Source organism: Suricata suricatta, chromosome 11 (genome assembly GCF_006229205.1).
Source record: "Suricata suricatta isolate VVHF042 chromosome 11, meerkat_22Aug2017_6uvM2_HiC, whole genome shotgun sequence".
Taxonomy (NCBI): Eukaryota; Metazoa; Chordata; class Mammalia; order Carnivora; family Herpestidae; genus Suricata; species Suricata suricatta.
This window is the reverse complement of record NC_043710.1, coordinates 33,534,581-33,549,492: the sequence shown is the minus strand read 5'-3', so window position 1 is coordinate 33,549,492 and position 14,912 is coordinate 33,534,581. Positions and strand designations below refer to the sequence as shown.

Genomic DNA, 14,912 nt, shown 5'->3' with positions numbered 1-14,912 from the left:
TTCTATGGATGGGAACCCTGAAGTCTCTGTGGGGAGTGATCAGGTCCCCCTTCCACTACTATGGGCTCCAGTGGAGCTCCTGTAGGTTTTCTGTCAGTGAGAACACTGAGGTCTCTGGGGAGTGACCAGCTCCCCCTTCCACCACTGTGGGTGAGCAGGACAGGACAGATTTAGGGCTCAGGTCTTACCAGTTTCTGACATCAGTTCCAGATCCTCACTTACCAAGTCTACTGGAGTCAGGCGAGAATGGCGGAGCAGGACCAGCCTGAGGCAACCAAGCTGGAGACTGCAGAAAATCAAGCAGGGTGTGCCTTCTGCTTTTTGATTCTCCCTTCTGTCGCTGCCTCATTGTTTTCCAAAACCAGTGGCAATAATGGGCCAGCATGGTTGGGTTTCCCGGTAAGGGAATCAAATGTTGTGGCCTCTGGTCTGGATCACCCGAAGGAAGAACTAAGCAGCACCACAGATCTTGGAAGGAAGGAGGTTTATTTTACACTGGTGGGCTCAGAGGAAACCATTCTCCAGAGGTCTGAGTCCAAGCATTAGCCTGTTACTTCCGCATTCATCATTAATCAGGGACAGGTGTTTCCTATTAGTCCTGTCAGCCATCTTACAACAGATTTTCCCTATTACTAACATTCTGGTATTTTTGCATAAGTCAGGTATTTCCATAATTTCAAAAGTTCTGTATCAAGAGCTATTTATTTTTATTTTATTTATTTATTTTTTAATTTTTTAAATGTGTATTTATTTTTGAGAGAGGAGGAGAAAGACAGAGACAGAATTCAAGCTGGGGAGGTGCAGAGAGAGAGAGACAGAAACACAGAATCCAAAGCAGGCTCCAGGTTCTAAGCTGTCAGCACAGAGACCAATGCTTGGCTCAAATGCACAGTCCAAGAAATCATACCCTGAGCCTAAGTCATACGATTAATTGGCTGAGCCACGTAGGTGGCCCTCAAGAGCTATTTAAATGATAGAATTTTACTATTAAAAATAATTAGGAAAGACAAGGAAAAGATATACTGGAGGTTTCTACTGATTAGAGAAACTAGAGGAAGTAGAAAACTACCATGGGAAGGAGAGAAAAAATTTAAATGTGAGAATTGATCTAATATTTTTGTCATCTCAATCTCTGTTAAAAGAGGTAAATATCCTTTTTTTTTTAAATTTTAAATGTTTTTTTGGGGGGCACCTGGGTGGCTCAGTCAGTTAAGCATCTGACCTCGGCTCAGGTCATGATCTCACAGTCCATGGGTTCGAGCCCCGTGTTGGGCTCTATGCTCACAGCTCAGAGCTTGGAGCCTGGTTCGGATTCTGTGTCTCCCTCTCTCTCTGCCCCTCCCCTACTCACTCTCTGTCTCTCAAAAATGAATAAAAAACATTTTTAAAAATTTTTTGTGTCTTTATTTTATTTTGAGAGAGAGAGACAGAGAGTGAGTAGGGGAGGGTCAGAGAGAGGGAGACACAGAATCCGAAACAGGCTCCAGGCTCTGAGCTAGCTGTCAGCACAGAGCCCAATGCAAGGCTCGAACCCACGGACCATGAGATCATGAAGCAGGAGACCTGAGCTGAAGCAGGACGCTTAACCAACTATGCCTCCCAGGTGCCCCAAAAAGGGTTAATATTCTTGAAACGCCAACAAATTGCTATATGTGTTGAAACCATCAGAGAACATCCATATATTGCATTTTCCTGCTATGTTCAACACTGATAGTGCTTCAAATTTAAAAATTGTGTCCTGAGAAGATGAAGATATGATCTGTTCATGACATGCAAAAAATATTCTCTTGTGATGACTTCAGAAAAGTATAAAGAGATGCGAGGGTGCTGAGCAGACTTGGCTATGCTGTGAGATATGAAGGGGCCACAAAATTCAAGCATCTCAAGACCAGAAACATAATCTCCACCCGACTGAGGCCAGCACAATGCTCTGAATGATAGGAGGGATGAAACATAGCTTGGCACACACAGAGACATGGAGGCAGGCCTCAGCAATCTCTTTTCCACGAGAATGTTAAGACCCAGAGGACTGAAACCAGAGTCTTTTAAAGGCACACAACCTACCTTGCCTTTAGGATCAGTTAGGCAAGGAGAAGAGAGCAAGAGACCACCTAAAATGGGAGGGGGGCGGATGGAGCCCTGTTAAGGGCTTACTAAGAATTTACTTCAAAGTGACTAGTGTGTGTTGGTGAATAGGTGAACATAGATGCCTTCCAAAGTGACTGAACTGGCCAGAACTTCTCTCTTTTATATCTAAAGAACCAAAGTTTACATTTCACTTATGAGATCATTTATTCTTTCCTTGTGATTGAATAAAAATGGGGTCTTCAGAACAAAGTTATTTAATTTTTTTCTTTCATCTGACATTTAGAGACAATGATTAAATATTCAAATGTTCCCACAAAACCACAAAACATGACAATTGTTATTATGACCAATATATGCAGATGTCTGTCTTAGGGCAGTAAGTGTAAATAAAGATTTCAAAAGAAAGTTCTTTATGGGATTTCACCTTGAAGGTGGGATTTTGGAGGCAGAAATGAATATGCATATGCTACATATAGTAAGTGTGTACAGAAAAAGTCAATGCTTCGGCAAAGCTAAGAGACAAGGCATTGAATATTCAGTATGCCAGAGTGCAAATTTGTAAATACCAATTTGAGAATTTAAGAGTTCATGTAATTATAAAGTGAGAATGTTCATATAAGCTTATGGGCAAGGAGTGGTATTTCCAGTCTAAAATATATATTAATTGAAAAGTCTTTATTATTTTTTACTGCAAAATTTTATACCCAAAAAGTAATTTAAACACTTCAGAAAAACTTATCCTTTATGAATAAAAGTGAGTATATTTCTCATTTTATCCATTTTCATAAAGTATTCATTTTATTTTAAAGAGATCAAATTTCCCTTTGACCTTATGAAGATAAGATCTTAGAGGTTTAGAGGAGGTAGTAATTTCTTAAATTGATTTCTTAAAATCAATAACAAATCTATGTACTAAGATCAGTCTTTCAGATTGTGTGTGTGTGTGTGTGTGTGTGTGCCTAGAACATCATATACGGGAGGGAAACCAGACAGTTATAGTGAAATTGTCCCTCCTTCTCCAAGGAGGTTGTCTGATTTAGGTGTCAGTGAGGGACAGGAAATAAATTGCTTATGAGTCAATCCATAAAAATTTAATAACCAAAGTCATCTGAAGAGGAAGGATGTCTCATGGAGCATTAATACTCTATTGTTATCTATTTGAATATATAGATATGATCAGCAAAACATTATATAATTATGAGGGAGTTTGGCTAACCCATACAAGAATGGAAAACATGAATCATTACATGTGACTAGTGTCATACTAACATCACAAAATATCCATCTGAGCTTTAGAACTTCAGGTTATTCCATGTCCTAGTGACATATGCACTCTAGAAAGAAGAAAATTAAACAAACTATAGCTAATTGACTTTGAGTACCCCTGATCCCACCTGTGAGAGCATTTTTATATAATATAGCCTCATAACAGCTCCTTATCCGGACAAACGTGGGTGCTATCTCTTATGTATTTGCTCTCTAAGCCTCAGAAAACTGCTTTCTTATTCCCTCTGTTTGATTCATCTGTGGAATGGTAATATTGACAACAATACATCTCCTGAACTTGCATTAGTATCTGCAGACCGATTACCCTGATACAGTGGTTCAAAAGCATCCAAAGAGATAGCTGCTATTATTATTATTATTATTATTATTATTATTATCATTATCACTTTTTAAAAACTATGTGCTAAACAAGCTAACATGAGTAATACAAGGAGTAAAATTCATTATTCTTTAAAAATAAATAAATTGGCATCTAGGTTTCTATTTCACTCTTGGGTGCAACTTCATCAGACAGAATATTGAGTTCCACATACTATGCTCACAAACTAAAAATTTATTTTAAAAATAATGAATCAGACTGTGACATTAGGAATTGTATCAGAGTCAGAGATTATACTAGCAAGTAAAAATCTTTTATCTAAATGAATGCATTATTTGACTTTTAGGAGATAACTGTGTGAATTTTTAAGGATTAATTACTTAAAAATTTTTTATGTTTATTTTTGAGAGAGAGACAGAGTGTGAGTGGGGGAGGAGTAGAGAGAGAGGGAGGCACAGAATCCAAAGCAAGCTCCAGGCTCTGAGCCATCAGTACAGAGCCCAAAGCAGGGCTTGAACTCACAAACTACAAGATCGTGACCTCAGCCTCAACCGAGTCATGCAGGCACCCCAAGGATCAACCACTTTTGAATGAGAACCTGTTAGTCCTCTGTGGAACCACGAACAGACTCTGACGTGCACATTCTACATTGAGAGTATACTATGGATATGAAGTATTTCACTGCAGGAATGCTGATGTGCATAGAGATTTTTGTTTGTTTAGAAATTTTGTCTATTTGATCTTTTTTCCTGGCATTTATATATATATATATATGAACCTTTATTTATTTGTTTTGAGAAAGTGAGAGCATGAACGGAGGAGGGGGGGCAGAAAGAGGGAGCGAGAGAGAATCCAAAGCAGACTCTGCAATGTCTGCGCAGAGCTCGACATGAGGCTGGATCTCAAGAATCTTGAGATCACGACCTCAGCCAAAATCAAGCGTCAGACGCTTGACCAAAGCAGTCACCCGGTGCCCTCAGCATAATTCTTATCTCATTCATTGAAAGAACAATCCTACGTTTTCATTTTGAAGCTGATAGGAAAAAATCCAAAATTTGAGGATGATTTGAAAAATTATTTTCTACAATGAACCTAATCCCAACTCATAGCCTCATTAGCACTGTTATTTGTCATGTCTAGAAAATTCTGCTGCAGTGGCTACTGGGAAGTCATACATGAGTTAGTAACAGTAACAGATTTAAATCCTCACCACCACAGTGACAGAGTATGATAAAAATAAATCAGCAAAACATCCAAAAATTAAAAAAAAACTTATTTCACCATGGCAACAGTGAAATAAATATCCTTTAAAACAGTGTACAATTACATAAATCCTCCATTGTGGTTCACATGATCCCAGACCACAAGAGATGTTATGCTTTTATCAAATTTAATAGAACAAGAATGCATTTGATCACATTTTTCATGTCCCTCAGGACAATACATATTTTTTAATTTAACTCTATAACTGTCATCTTTGCCAAAAAAAGTTCTCTATTAGAAAACTATACATACATTATGAACACAGATAATTTTTATTTGAATGTCCATTTGGTGATTCAAGTAGCATTTCCATATTCTGATGGATGTTTTTAATTGCTTTATATTGGATTGCTGACATGTTAATTATAAGGACATGACTTTTAATTAGGTCTATGATTTTTTAAATGTTTTTTATTTTAGAGAAAGAGAGAGAGCATGAGCAGGGAGGGTCAGAGAGAGAGAGGGAGACACAGAATCTGAAATTGGGCTCCAGGCTCTGAGCTGTCAGCACAGAGCCCAACGCAGGGCTCAAACCCACAAACCATGAGATCATGACTTGAGCCGAAGCCAGACATTTAAACCACTGAGCCACCCAGGCGCCCCTTAATTAGGTCTATGATTTCTATATGAACTACATCCAGAAACTGGAAGATTCTGAAAGCACTATAGACAAATGAAAGCACACCAGCTGGACATTTAGTCCTGCTGGGGGTGATATTCCTGGCCACCAATTGTCTCATTGTGGCTTTCAGTAAGATACAGTATTTTAAAGATGATTTAAAAATGAACAGTTCATCTATACTTGTTATTTAGTACCAAACTTTTTTTTTCCTTTTTCTTTTCTACCCAGAAGCATTCACTGTCATCTTTCTTTGGATAAATTACTGTCCCCATGTTGTATTGCCTTATGGAGAACAGTGAAGGAGGAGTGGGAGGCCAGAGTGTGGTCCTAATAGCACAGGACAAAGATATAATTTTCTTTATCTCACTATCAAGAAAAGGGGATGAGCTCCACATCTAAGCCTGCTTAGTCACATATTCAATCCCTGGAATTAAATCTTGAAACAGAAGCATGTAAAGATGAAAAAAAAAATTTAGAGTCCTTTATATTCAGCTATACCACCATAGCCAGACAATTCCTTTTACGAAAGCCATTTCTATAATTTCTGCTTCCTAGATTTCTGGAGTCGATTTTGCTTTAATTTTTCTACAGCCTTTATTTTGATTCATGAGGTCCCAATATCCTTCTCATAAAGTCATTTTGCAGAAGTTTCCACCCCCCTTCCAAAAGCTTGTTTCTGTAGCCAGCATATTAAGAATTTTTGTTACCCCAGAATCAGCAACAAACACAGATAATTGAAAATAAAGTGTCCATAAGAGCCCACATTATAAAAAGACCAATCAACATTTAGCATTACACATTTTCCTCTGGATTTACTAAAAAACAAACTATTATTCTATGGTCAACCAAACTTCAGTTTATGCCTTATGGGTGTTTTTAAGAGATGTGGAGAGGAAAAAAACAACAAATGTCGACAGTGTCTTTGACCTGTGCCCAGATCAAAGCTCAAGGCAAAAAGATCTTTTCTACATTTTTGATGGTCCCCTCAACTTCACAAAGTGACATAAAAGGGTACTCAAAAGGATACTTCATGGAGATTAGGGATCTATTTTCAAAGCCTCACATAAGGAAGCCAAAAAGTTAAGATTAAGAGGAAAGTAAGAGTATAACATCAACACCTCACTTGGAATTGGTAAGAAGTGTGCAGTTTTGGTAAGGATAGCAATAGAGGCAACTACTCTTCTTGAAATAGGTCATAAATGATTCCAGGAACCAGGGCAGGCCCAAATGCTACTTTCAAGAGGCAAATCAAAGTCATCATCTCTGCTGAGACCATCACATTAAAACAGATCTGAGAAGGACCACAGCCATTGTTCCGCAGCCCATCACCAGCATGTGAAAAGTTGCATAAGGTATCTTCTGTTTTCCCTATTCTTTCTTCCCCAAACAAGGAAAATCTAGTTCAAAGGAGGGGAGACAGGTCAAGACACCCACTTAAAAGCCAAGATGGTGGCAGGCATGAAATTAAGAATAAAAGTGCATTCACTCTTTAAAATCCCCAAAGCCTTGGGTACTTCAGTCAGTAGAGCATGTGACTCTTGATCAGGGGGTCATGAGTTTGAGCCCCACATTGAGGGGAGAGTTTACTTAGAAAATATAAATGGAGAGTTTACTCAGAAGAAATAATCGAGATATAAAATCTCCCAGGATGGGTGGCTTAGGTGGTTGAGCATCTAAGTTTTAATGTTTGCTTGGGTCATGATCCCAGGGTTGTGGGATTGAGCCCTGTATTAGGCTCCATCCTGAGTATGGAGCCTGTTTAATATTCTCTCTCTCTCTCTCTCTCTCTCTCTCTCCCTCACCTCCTCTCCCTTGCTCATGTGCTTTCCCTCTCTCTCTATCTCTCTCTCAAACAGCAAGAAAAAAAAAAGTAAAATTTCCAAAGCCAAATAGCAATAGAGTAGAGTTAAAAAGAGAATTTCAAATTTGCTATGAAATTGGAATTTTGGATTATAATACAATAAAGTAAAGATAAAAATATACGCTCTGCTTGGAATATTTTTAAGGAGCAGAGTAAAAGGATTCAATAAAACATAGTTAAGCAGTAGAAATTGTTTGGAAAGCTATACATCACTTTAATAGAATCCCAACTGATATACTCTTTTGACAGTCATTCAGGCCACAAGAATGATCTTTCTTAAAATAAAAAAAATCATCATTTGTTTCTGTTGCCTACAGGACAAGCACAATGCTCTTTAAAATCTTTCTTAACCTGACCTGTCTACACTTACAATACATATTCTAAGATCCACTGTACAACTTTTTAATACCTAGACATACTGACTTTTATGATGCTTTGCCTTACACATGCCTTTCTTTGAACATAATAGATATAAATCTAAAAAAAAAGATTCCACCTTGGTTAAAACTGAAGTATTCTGTAGGTCATATTAGTATTTGAAGTCTTAAAAAGAAAGAATCTTGCTGATATAACTACTTTGAATCCTTAATGTACTGAGTTGATAAGATAAAATAATGCACTGTTAAAGTGGTGAGAAGGAAAAAAAAAGGGGGGGCCTATTCAATCTACAAAAGCTTGATCTTTTATATAGTTTACCAAGAAAGATACAGAATCTTTATGATATTTGAAATACTAATCTACAGAATCACTTCATATGATGACTGTAAATACTGAAGATAATCTCTGGAATATATATTACATAATACACCTCTAGAGTAAGTATACTGTAGGGAATTAAATATATCATAAGTGAAAGTCACCATATTTATTTTGATCATCACACAGTTACATAAAACTTTCAAGTCCTATGGGTCGGAAAGTTCTAGAATTTCCAGGTCCTTAATTATTCACTTCAGATTTGCCAATAATCAAATGTTCCTACCAGAAAATCATGACTAAAATAACTAAATCCTAACTAAATTAACATGTGGTATATCCCCCCTACCCAACTTTCATTTCCTAACAAACTACGAACTCCTAGCAACCTATAATACTGTACTGGTCAGAGCAGGTATAGCACATCTACATCTACAAATTCTTTATGGAAAAATAGAATAAACAAAACAAAACAAAATAAAATAATTGCATGTAGAATCATGCCATTTAGATAGTTAAGGCCTAAATGTATATACATGTATGAATCTGTCCCACTTACTACATGTTATGAACATATAATTGTTTGTATGTATAACACATACAAGGATATGCTTTCTCACAATTTTCTTGATTTTGTGAAAATATCAATAACAAAATATACTTAATTTGGCCTGTAATATATATGCCATACAATAAAAGTATATTTATTATAGTTGATTATAATTTTATGTATATTCTTAAATAAGCATAGATCATTACCTCAGAGGACAAAAAACAAACCCTGAAATTCTATATTTATTCACAAGTCTCAACATCATAACCTTATTTTTTCCACTGTCTTTCCTAACAGTGAGCTATTATCTGATTAAATCACACAAAGAAATGTTTACTTCAAAGTTAAATGTATCAACCAGTGGTTTCTGTTTTGAAATCATTTCCTACTAAACTGAACTGTGACTTTTAAATAATACATTAAATATATTTAATATCATGTTAACCCATAAAGACTGTGCTCTACAGACTTTTATTGTTAAATCTTGTTGAATCTTGCAGCATCATTCAAAACCAGAGATTTAATAAATACTAGATCCAAATTTGTGAACGTTTTGGTTCTGTTTACAGGATTATTAGCAGTAAATTGCCTTCATAGCAAATATTCATAAAAATATTGAGCAGGGAAATATTGCTATTTCTAAACTTTCAAAACATGAAAACAAAAAGACATAAAAGCCAAAGTAATATAAAGATTTTTATTAAATTGAACAGGAGAAAAGGAAGAATTGATTTGTATTTAATGCTACCTACTAAGGAAATTGCCTTCTGGGTTTGATCTTTGTTTTTAAAGTATGTTTAGCTGTAGTTAAATTCTAGCTAACTAGTATATCAGTGCAGTTAATTATCCACCAATTACTTAAGAGGATTAACAAGCCAGGGAAATATAAATGTATTTCTATAATCAATCTGAATTAAAGGTAAATGGTGAAGGAAAATAAACTATCTAGGACAGTAACATGTGGATAAAGAATAATAGGAATATTAGCAACTGTGCACACAGAAAAAAGATTCTCAAGAGGATATATATGTAAACACCCTGGCAACAGGGGAATTGGAACTCGGGCTTTGCTCCCTTCTCTGACTCTCTGCCGTTTCATCTGTATAGGGATAGGGAAGATCTGCACGCCCCCTTTCTTTCTGAACATATTATGTGTATTTTTGTAGAAAGATATTCATGGTTTGTAGCACACAACTCTTAAACCCTTGGAATTTTTTTTTTTTTTTTTTAGAGAGAGAGAAGACAGTGTGATCAGGGGAGGGGCAGAGAGAGAGGGAGACAGAATCTGAAACAGGCTCCAGGCTCCGAACTGTCCGCACAGAGCCCGAAGCGGGGCTCGAACCCACGAACCGTGAGATAATGACCTGAGCCGAAGCCGGACACTCAACCAACTCAGCCACCCAGGAGCCCCCCCCCCTTGGAATTTTTTGAGTGATTGGATGACAGAAGACTTTTTGTTCTAATGACGTGGGCCTCAGATAGGTAGGGCCCTTAGACAGCTTCAAGATGGAGGCTGCTCTCAAGAAAGACGAAGGCATGATTAAAGAGTTGGGACTTTCAGCCCTTCCTCTGACTTCCAGAGAGAGGAGAGGAATTAGGGATTTGAAGTTTTGTTAATCACCATCCACCAGTGATTCAATCAAGCATGGTTATGTAATGAAACCTCCTTTAAAAAAATCATAACAACAGGGTTCAGAGACCCTCTGAGTGGTGAACATATCAAGATGCTGGAAGAGTGGCATACCGGGAGAGGGCAGAGAAGTCCCCTGCATCCCCTGCATACATTGTCCTGCATACCAGCTCTTCCATATGACTATTCCTGACTTGTATCCTTTGTAATAAACCAGTAAATGTGTGTTTCATTGTGTTCTATGAGTCTTTCTAGTAAATTATGGAACTTAGGGAAGGGGTTATAGAAACCTTCAATTTGTGGTCAGCAGAGAAGTGTGGGTGGCCCGAGTACCCCATTTGTAACCAGCATCCTGAAGTGAGAGCAGTCTTATGGGACTGAGCCTTTTAACCTATGGCGTCTCATTCTAATTTTGGGTACTTAGTGTCAGAATCAAACTGAATTGAATTGTTCTACACTCAGTGTCAGAGAATCAGAGAGTTCAATGATTGATGAATAGGTCATTAGTGTCAAAAAATACCCCAAACTGAATTTTATACTAAGGAAAATATTTTACATGTTTCTGACTTTTCAATCACAGACAGCAACTGTCCTTGGAATACACAGGAGGCCCACCTCATACCACCTCCTATGTATTTTAGAATATACAGGAAGAGGAAGGAGATTTGAATTTCAGGATTTTGTTTTCCTCTTTGAAACAGTCATTTTATTGGAAGCTTTCCATAAGGAAACTAATTTTAGTCTTTTCATTAATACCAAGTTGTATTTTATTATATTTTATTCTGTGGGGAATAAAACATGAGATTCACAAAAACTGAGGAAATATATAAACACGAATAATGGATTTGTGATTTGGACTTGGATATGTCTAATAACTGTAATAAAATAATGTGTGTGGTAAGACAGTGGAGCATCAATCTCATCACCCCCTTCTGCCTCAGAAATTGTCCTAAAGCACAGAATATTGAAAAGCATTTCTTTATCTATAAAACTCATTTACTTGTAGTCGTAAATGTCCTTACCGGCTATACATCAACCGAAAAGGGGATCTGATTTGATAAACCCAGGAGTAGAAAAAGGCTATTATCCACTTTAGATAAAGGACAAAAATAGTGTAGGGAGATCCTGTACCCCAGTCCCAAGGAAGGTGTGTCAGTTTCAGCTTCAATGGAGGAGTCTAATGTAGACTGTAGTGTGTGTGTTGTATCAGTCAGAGAAGAGACGTACCTGTATGAATTTACACTCCGTCATAACATTTCTTCATCACTTTAGCATTTCCTGAGAGAGCATCTTAATTATGACCAAATTAAATTATTCCATAAAATAGTCAAATGGGTAAGGAGATTCCTGACTTAAATACACTATTTGTCAACTCTGTACTAATGTCTGATGACTATGGCAATCATCGACCTTGGAAAACAACTGGCAAATTGAAAAAGATTAATAACTCATGATTTATCTTCATTTTCTATGCCAGAATCCCTTTCTCTGCTTCTTTGCATATACTCTTACTTACCTGGTCCCTTGATGTATATTTTCTTATAAATAGCACAAGTGATTAAGCGTTAAGGTGAATTATCTATGCTATTTATTGTATGTATTTCAGGAGAATTATAGCCTGGCTGTCCTTCAAAATGCAATTTCGAGGGAATTGCAATTCATTTTATTTCTTGATTTTTTCCTTCAAGTGCTAGTCTTCCATACTTTTGCCTTTTTCACGTCATTAGTCGTTTTGAGCATAGTTAATAAGGCAACTCTGGACAAGGAGCATCATGGAAACACTACACAAGTTCTGGAGAGTTTCCTTCTCTGTATCCCAGTTAGCTATCAAATATGGAACCATCTTGTAATGATGTGCCACTCATCTTAATAGATTCACTAGTGTTGTAAATAAAAATGCCAAATTAAACTGCTTTTTTTTACTCTTGTAACCAACTAGTAACTAAGCATAAATATATACTTTTATTTTTAGTGTTATATTTTTAAAAGTTTAACGAGTGTACAGAGGTCAATTATAAATGAATAAAGGCAAGCAGTACACACACTAAGGATATATTCACTATTAATCTCATCAAAGAATTGTTTATTAAAACAACTTCAAATTAACAATATTAAAATAAAAAACCACCAGCAACAATTATAGTCCCCATTGCAAAAAGCTGTAATAAAATTGAAGAGTAGATATAGTACCACTGATATTGTAAAGTTGAGTAAACTTTTCAAAAAGCAACAAAGTACTATAATGGCAATAGTCAGGAAAACATTTCCCTGTGCATTTTATTATATGCTTATAATGCAATAGAACTCCAAATAGTTAATGCATAGAGAGGTTCATAAATGCTTTTAATCTATTGTTAAAAGGGAAGAAAAATGACTGGAAGCAGCTGGACTGCACACTGTAACATCATTGTGTAGCCCGATACATAAGTATTACGAAGACTAAAAGGACTAAAGGTACCATTTTAGAAATATCATTTAAAATGTTACAAAATAGGGGCACCTGGGTGGTTCAGTCAGTTAAGCATCGACTTCAGCTCAGGTCATGATCTAGAGATTCGTGGATTTGACCCCCATGTCAAGCTCTGTGCTGACAGCCAGAGCCTGGAGTCGGCTTCAGATTCTATGTCTTCCTCACTCTCTCCGCCCCTCCCCTGCTTGTGCGCTCGCTCTCTCTCTCTCAAAAATAAAATAAACACTAAAAACATTTTTTTAATGTTACAAAATAACTCTTGCTGCATAGCAGGTGACTGCACCACCTACTTCTCCTGGCCTCTCTTGTCCAGGCCACAGCCTGGGAGACCAGAGCGGGGACCAGGTTCTGATGCAAGCTCATTGCCCTCAATTACCATAACCCTGATGGCTTCAACTGCAGCAATGAAATAAAATTTAGAAAATTTGCTGTCTGGCTCGAAGACCAGAATATCACACACTACAAGATTAAAAACAGAGGTAATTTAAGAAACATCCACAGAAGTGACCGCCACAAGTTCTTTTTTATTATGTTTATTCATGTATTTTAAGAGAGAGAGAGACTGTGTGAGAGAGGGAGCGCATGTGCACATGAACAAGGGAGGGACACAGAGAGAGGGAGACAGATAATTCCAAGCAGATTTCATGCCATCAATACAGAGCCCAGTGTGGGGCTGGAACTCACAAACCCTGAGCCAAAACCAAAAGCCCAATGCTTAATCAGCTGAGCCACCCAGGCACCCCTGACCCAAGTTCTTTAAAAGTATTGCAGAGATGTTAACTGTCTTTTCAAGGTTCAAGATCAACAGGAAGCAATTGACTGGCTTCTTGGTTTAGCTTCTAGACTTGAAATGTGGAGATAATGCAGAAAATACAAGGACTTAGTATCTGATACTACAAAAAATGCTGACAATGCAGCTAAAAATGCAGAGCCAATAATCAGTTTGGATGTAAATAATCCCAATTTGTAAGGCTGGTGTATTGGCTTTGGCTTTAGATTCACCGTCATGATGATTACCTGGTGGTGCTTAAGGCACTTCACATTTCAGTCCAGGAGCACCTGACACAGGATGCGGTTGCTAAAACAAATCAAACAAAGTAAGACTTGCCTGTTGCTTTAGACAAACATATTCTTGGTTTTGACAGAGGTGATGCAGTTCTTAATGAAACTGCCCAAAAATCTGCAATTGTTCCGTATGGAAGAGCTCAGGGTGCTACAGACAAAAATTAATGAAGCCATAGTAGCTGTTAAGGCAATTATTGCTGATCCAAAGAAGGACTACAGATTGGAAAAAGTTGGAAGATGATCACTTTAGAATTTCAGCTTCTCACCTACTTAGCATAATTGGGAAGCATGTAGGCTCTGGCACATGTTTGGAAATCAAGTGTAACATTTTCAAAAGAAGAATCCTAGAAAACTGACTGCAGTCTAGACATTTACCACCATTGCCTTTTCTTTAATAAAGTTCAGAAAAGTGAAAAGAATATAATGTTATGAAATAGTAGATATGTACATATACACATAAAATAATATAGCATATATACATAAAGGATATAATTATACAATGATTGCATCTATAGAGGCTTACCATGAAGCAGACACTGTTTTGAGCCCTTTACATAGATTATCACAATTAAGCCTTACAACATGTCAATAATATTTTGTTCCTATATATTACTTAGTATCTATCATAGCTGTTACTGTCATGATCTGAGCAAAGCCAATGTCATTTTCACAATGGCTGGGTACTTTTTGGTGGAGATTGGTGACTTCTTATGATTATACTTATCTGTCAACACAGATTCATACCATATGGTACATTTTAATGAGATTTATTTTTCAGTCTGAATTTTGTTCCACATGGAGACATATATCAGTGAGAAGGTATACACACATATGCAAATGTGTATACACAGAAGTTTCACATCCTCTTTTGGTAAAGCAGGTGAAATCTCAGTTTTCTTTCTTATAGGACATTGAAAAGTCCTCTGAATAGTCCTTTCAGGTAGATGCATTAACACTGCATGGCAAGTTTAGCAAATTTCCTTGTCTCATCAGGGTGGAATTATCGCTAAGGTATGGGTACACAGAATCAACTTTGAGCTCAAAGCTAAGAGCTCCAC

General features: G+C 37.0%; 1 pseudogene; it reads left to right on the top strand.

Moving 5' to 3' along the window:
• Positions 1 to 246: 246 nt before the first annotated feature.
• LOC115272491 lies at positions 247 to 14,095 on the top strand (annotated as a pseudogene).
• The last annotated feature ends 817 nt before the right edge of the window (positions 14,096 to 14,912 follow it).